Below are 6000 nucleotides of genomic sequence, written 5' to 3'. Positions count from 1 at the left end.
TGAAAATTTAGATCCGTAAGGAAATTGGATCTTTATGAAAACATTTGATCTTTTGAAAATTCAATCTAGTTTTTACCCTAGATAAGTTTTCCGGAATAACCCTTCACCGGTGTTTGCAAATTATTTTTGTGGGTTGTGTGGGTTTCAGATTTGAAAATTTTAGCTCAACACTTGTGGTTTTGTGTTACCCACTTGCTAACCTTGTATTGGGAAAGCAACACGTCCAGTATACTTGCTCCGTATATTACCTTTCGGTAAACTACCGTCCGGTTGTAAAGGAAAGCGATGAACAAGAAACTGTTAAGGCAATGTCCCGTGACTTGCTTTTGATTATGGTCTATAAACGTGTCGGATGCTATTACTATCCTTTGTAGGAGCAATAATAAAGATCATCCTATGATTTTTTGATCTGGCACAAGGTCCTGTCTCCGACCATGCTATGCAACCACCGTTCTTACGGTTGACACCCGATTTGGTTCAGGTGACCTAACGAATTCCAGGTGAATTCCTAGGATTTTACGTTCAAAGGTAATGAACGCATTGAAAATGGGTTTTCAGAAAACAAATCGGTTTTATTTTTGATCAAAATATTTTCTCGTTTAAGCTCGAGTTTAGATATCATTGAATTCCATGAGTTTGTAATTCTCAATCTTTAAGGTCAATCTCAAGGATTGAGTAATATCAGGCTTAAAAGCTGATTTTTGATCTTTAAGGAGATTATCCTTTCTGGGGATCTGATTCATTAGTCTTATCAAGCTAATTTGCACGGTGCCCCCCCCATTGTACGAGATAAATCCTTCTCATGGTTAGGATAAATCTGACCACTTGGCGACCCTGTTTGAAGCTGAGGTACGTGGATTTCCTGCTGATTTTAGAGATGACTTTTCTAGATTTTTCGTCAACCTACAGCTGGTCTGGACGACAACTTCATGACCTAAATCAAGAAGCGCGTGTCTTTTTCGGAAGACTTTACTTCCTTTTAATGATGGAATTGATTCATCGTGTAGATCCATCTTTTCTTTCAAATATATTACAGTAAATCGGGTAAAACAGTTAACTTAGTCCAAAACAAAAGCACCTGCAATAACTTTACAGAAACATGTGATATATAGTTTTTAATTGAATAACTTGGTACATTCTCCCCACACTTAGTTTCTTTCTTTGCCTTTTTATTCTCCTTTATTCCATTTTAAATGAATTCAATCGTTTTAGGGTGTTTCTCAATTTATGTCCTTTCCGAGGTAACGATAATTTCGGTATTAACACCTAGTTTTCACCGTTCATAAATATATATAAACATGATTTTAAATTCATTTAGTTGAAATTTTTTTAAAATTTTCACAAAATTTGGCAAATAAAACCAAGTGTAAACCCGAGAGAATTTATAACCCTTCCCCACACTTAAGATCATGCAATGCCCTCATTTGCATGAAATCAGACTATAATTATAAATTCATGAGGGTGATTAGTGTAGAAAGTAGTTAAAGATACCATAAAATTGCAGGATGATAGATGGTGCACCTCATCGTTCATTCCTTCTTGTTTTATCACACATGTTTTTCTTCAAAAACGGTTGCTTTTCTGAATTGTTTACTAATATTTGAAAAAACGTCTTTTATCCTAACTTATCATGCATTTTTGTTAACGAGTTATGCACTAACCCGAACCCCTAATTTAACATTAAGTGGGGTTAAACTTCCCCACACTTAGCTGACGACATGTGAAGACTGTAGAATAAGTTCCACGAATTAGAGTAGTGAGCCAGTTATTTACATCTTGGGTGGTGTATAATATATTAATGGGTTTAAAGTTTAGACTCGCCCGATTGTCACTACTTAATTCTTTTTTAAGTGTAGCTTTTAGTAAATGGATATGTCTCTTTTCTGGTTCTTGGTCAAATGGATCGATATACACCGACATACATATTATAGGGTGGACAATTTCTAACGTTTCCTTCCTTTTATTCTCGACGTCAAAGTTTTCACCTCTATTACCTAATTGGGTGAAATTCGAGGTGTCATTATCTATTACAGCTCGTAGTTCATTTCCGGTGGATGACTCGTCTATTGAGAATATTGGGTTGGAAGGTTGTGGAATGGTGAAGTTCGGTTTGGCCTTGGGGGTAAAATTTTCAACGTTATCGTATTCCCAAGAGTACCAATTTGTTACCCTTACTTCTTCTTTATCCATTGATGGATCGATGATTTCGTCGGTAGAGGCTAATGTGTCGATATGTTGTGAAATTGGTAAGACTGAATAAAAAGTATCATCGGGATAGTTGGTGATTTCGGAGCTCTCGAATTCATCAAAATTCGATGATATGAGATTTTCTTGCACACGACTCCTCAGATCAACAGGTGTGTAGTCTGATAGAGTTTCAGCTTGCCGGTTTACAAACTCTCTCATTTGTTCATTTTGAGCATTGAGTTCTTCGAGTTTGATTTTCATATTGTCTAATAAATTTTCAGACATGTAATTTTCCTCGTCTACTGGTTGTTGAGTTTGGATATATTCTTGGGAATAATCCCAATTTGAATTGTATTCTTCATAATCATTCCATTCAGGTTCCGTGGGTGCGTAATTTTTCATAGGAACGTAATAATAACATTCCCATGTTGAGTGATAATCTCCACAGATTTCACAACCAGTTATTGTTTCGTCATTCGTGATCCAAGATTGACCGAATGAATTGTCATCAACACTCGTTTGAGAGTATTGATTTAATTGATTTTGGATATCAAAAAGAGTTTCCATAGCCTTGTTTTCAAAATTTTCCATTTTATTGCGATGGCCAAATTTTAGCTACAATGTGGTGCATTTACTAATTATCCTATTAGTTATAAAAATAGAAAAACTTATATAAGTTGTCCAATTAATAGACTTTTCTGCTTTTGCCCACGTTTCGAATAGCCAAAAGATGCAGCAGGGAGCCAGAACCCTTTAAATCGGAAGCTCACAACTCAGCCACTAACAAATCCAACTATTACTACGAAGCAGAAAATTGTCAACGTCCATTAATTTAACCACTTAAATAATTTTTCTTTCTGTTTGAGATATTAGATAAGAAATAGAGAAAATTTCTAAGTCCTAAAAACTAAAGCGTCGAGAAATAAGAAAGAAAAAAATGCGCGTCGAAAAACGTCGAAAAATAAAAATAAGAAAATAGCGCGTCGTAACTTAAAAAGGAATTAAAAACTAAGAATTAAAAGTTGCGTCTAAAAATATTAAAGCTTAAAAGAAAAACTATATCCCAAATGGTAATAACTTAAAAAGATACTAAAATATAAAAACGGCGTCGCAAAATTCTAAAACACCTAAATCTTAGTCTAAAGAAAAAGCACTTAAGAGATTTTACGGCAAAGCCTAAAAATCTAGAAGTAAAAATAACTATGGCAAAAACTAAGTTTAAAACTAAATATGAGCTAAAAATACAAATATTACGCTAAAACGATTAAAAAGGGACAAAATATAAAAATATACAAAAAGTTGTAAAAAGTACAATTTTTTATAAAAATATTATTTTTATATTATTTATTTATTAAAACTATTAATTTTACATATAATAAAACTAATTAAAATTTAAAATACAATTTAATTAAAAAAACTTAAACTAATTATAATAATTAAACTAATTAGGGTTTATTAATAATAATAATAATAAAATCCGTAATTAATGTGAAATTAGGGTTCTGTCACGTGTGTCAGAGTGTCTCCGCGAGTCGCGGGGTTCCAAAATTCAACTCTGGTACAGTTTTTAATTCGACGTGTTTTTTTTTTTTTTTTTTTTTGTTTTAAAATCTAAATATTTATATAATAAAAACATATATTTAAAAACTAAAATAAAAATAGAACTACTTTATAATTTTATAAATAAAAATCGTAAAACTAGATTTATATATATATATATATATTTTTTTTTTTTTTGATATTGTTTTTCTAAAAAAATATATTTATACAAATATATATTAAAAATATAGCGTTTCGCCAAGTCCCCGGCAGCGGCGCCAAAAACTTGATGTGGTAGCGTGGGGGTACGTGATAGTACTATATTTTACTACGAAATACGTTACAAATTACACAAGTTTTAATTATTTATTTACAAATGGGATATACCTAAACCTTGCTACAACACTTATAGGCAGTGTACCTAATCGTAGAGTAGTATAGTTTTTAGTAAGTCCGGTTCGTTCCACAGGGAGCGGGCTTATTGCACACTATATTTTTAAACAACTATATTTGTACAAAATATATATAATTATATATAATAATATATAAAAGGGGGTTTACCGTTTAATGACCGGTTTGTCGATTTATATTTTAAGCGAAGCTTATAGTAAATGACGATATAACAATATAAAATAAATAACAATAGTTGAAATGACAATAAATAAAAGTACGAGGAAAAATAAAATAAAATATATTATGCTTATTTAAACTTCCGTAACCATGATGTTTGACGTTTTGATTTTAATTTATTGTCCTGGGCTAATTGTCCTTTGTCCTGGATGTATTTGAAACCTATCTGGTTTTTGTCCATAATAGTTCATCGGTCATAATTATAAACTGCTCGGCAAATTTAACCTTATACCCGAAGTCAAATATTCCAACTAACTGGGGATTCGAACTGTAACAAGGTCTTAATACTTTGTTTAATGAATACACCAGGTTATCGACTGTGTGTAAACCAAGGTTTTAATACTTTGTTAACAATTACACCAATTACCCTTGAATGTAATCCACCCCTGTTTTAATGAGTCCATTGACTATTAATCCATCCCCGTGTCCGGTCAAATGAACAATAATTCGTACTTATAAATATCCCGCCCATCGTGTCCGATTAAGCGTATGTGGTTATATATAGATACTTCAAATCATAACCTTTATATTAAATTAACGAGGTATCGTTAATTTAATATAAAGCCCATTAATAGCCCATAGTCTAATTTCCACAAGTGTCGTTCTTTTGTCCAAACCCCAATTATGGTACAAAACCCAATTACCCCATCTTTAATATTTAGTCCAACATCATGATTACTTTGGCTCAAATAAGCATAATAATAACTTAAGTACGAGACATTAATTTAAAAAGGAGAACATAGCTTACATTGATTATTTATCGCGTAGTGTTACACGGACAGAGCTCCGACTTTAAAAACCCGTAAAGTTAACTTTTACATAACCCAAACTAATCTAATATAACACTAATCTATACTATATATACATATATATATTTATTTATATTATACTAGGGAGTATTATTATTATTATTATTTTATTTTTACTCGCAGAATTCGTGACCTTTTATAGGAGTTTTGATTTCTGACAGCTCCGCGAGTCGTGGAGTTTTTAGCCTTCAAACTCCGCGAGTCGCGGAGTTTGAAAATCCAGCTCAGGATCATTTGTCTCATAGCTTGTCGACATAATTTTTAAATATATATAATATATAAATAATTTATATAATTATTTAAATATTATATTATATTCTTGTGCATAGTTGACTTGTAATTTTTGGTCCGTTGCGTCGGGCGTTGATAGTTGACTCATGTCCCGGTTCCGGATTTTCGAACGTCCTTGCGTACAATTTAATATCTTGTACTTTGCATTTTGTAACTTGTACTCTTGTCATTTTTAGACGTTTTTCATCAATAAATTCAACCTTTTGAATTGTATCTTGAACATTTGAGCTTTTTGGACGTTTGTGTCTTCAAATCTTCGTTTTCGCCTTTTGTCTTCGCACTTATTTATTTAAACAATTACAATGAAAATATAATACAATTACATATGAAAACCTATTATTTAGGAGGGATATTGCTATGAAATATATGTTCCTTTTTAGCCTTATCAGCCGTCAATGACGATTTTGTCGAGTCGCTACAGATGATATCAGAGCGTTGGTTGTAGGGAACTAGGATATGCATTAGTATGTCTAACAGAGTCGTTAGGACGCATTAGTGAATCTAGACTACAACCGGATAGTTAACCATTGCATTCTGACATACA

This window comes from Rutidosis leptorrhynchoides, chromosome 2, assembly GCF_046630445.1.
Source record: "Rutidosis leptorrhynchoides isolate AG116_Rl617_1_P2 chromosome 2, CSIRO_AGI_Rlap_v1, whole genome shotgun sequence".
Classification (NCBI taxonomy): Eukaryota; Viridiplantae; Streptophyta; class Magnoliopsida; order Asterales; family Asteraceae; genus Rutidosis; species Rutidosis leptorrhynchoides.
This window is presented reverse-complemented; position numbering follows the sequence as displayed.